Below are 736 nucleotides of genomic sequence, written 5' to 3'. Positions count from 1 at the left end.
TTCCTGCCTCCCTCAGGACCAATTAGACAGAAGCCAGAGGATGGGCTGCAAAGCTGCTCTCCTCCTCCTCTGCATCTCTGGGTGTCTCAGTGTGTGCACAGCTGCTGGAAGGTGCCAGTCCCATCCAGTCTCAGGACTCTTGCAAGAAGGTGCCAGTCCCTTCCATCCTCAGGACTCTTGCAAGGAAAGTGCCAGTCCCTTCCATCCTCAGGACTCTTGCAGTAGGGTGCCAGTCCCACCCACCCTCTGGACTCTTGCAAGGAAGGTGCCAGTCCCATCCATCCTTAGGACCCTGCGCAGGGAGAGGCAGGCAGCAGTGAATGCAGAGCTGCAGCCAGACAGACAGAGGCAGAGTGGAGCTTGCTTCTCTCTACACTGCCTGCCTGTCTGCTGCTGCTGCTGTGTGGGAGATGCATACATAGATTGGCTCTGATTTATTCTGTGCCTGCTATGGCACACAGCTGCCAACTGGATAACAATCTCCCCCTGTCCTCCTTCACCCCACATCTCATGTACAGATCTGGGGGGGCACCACTGTACTCTTCACCTACTGGAAAGTCTCTCTTTATATTACAATTCACACTGTAATTACACATAGCTCTTCACTCTGCATGGAGGACAGGCACTGGGGCTGGAATTTGGCTGCTGCTTCATTTATAACAAGTCTAGGCTGTTTAAGCACTTTGTTTGCTTTTGTTACCCTTCCTGGGAGGGTATTTACCTCTGGAGGTGAGTG

The 736-nt window shown here is 53.0% G+C and overlaps 1 protein-coding gene across 1 annotated transcript in view; it reads right to left on the bottom strand.

The window, feature by feature from the left end:
- Positions 1–338, bottom strand: part of MDGA1 (MAM domain containing glycosylphosphatidylinositol anchor 1) — a 487363-nt gene extending 487025 nt beyond the window's left edge. The window contains exon 1 of the mRNA XM_077485391.1: positions 1–338. This exon is cut by the window's left edge and continues 1417 nt beyond it. The gene's annotated coding sequence lies outside the window, so the exon portion shown is untranslated.
- Positions 339–736: the final 398 nt, after the last annotated feature.

This window comes from Lithobates pipiens, unplaced genomic scaffold (genome assembly GCF_037356315.1).
Source record: "Lithobates pipiens isolate NorthernLeopardFrog02 unplaced genomic scaffold, aLitPip1_a1.2 Scaffold_18, whole genome shotgun sequence".
Lineage (NCBI taxonomy): Eukaryota > Metazoa > Chordata > Amphibia > Anura > Ranidae > Lithobates > Lithobates pipiens.
The sequence above is the reverse complement of the archived record's forward strand: the minus strand, read 5'-3'. Positions and strand labels throughout refer to the sequence as shown.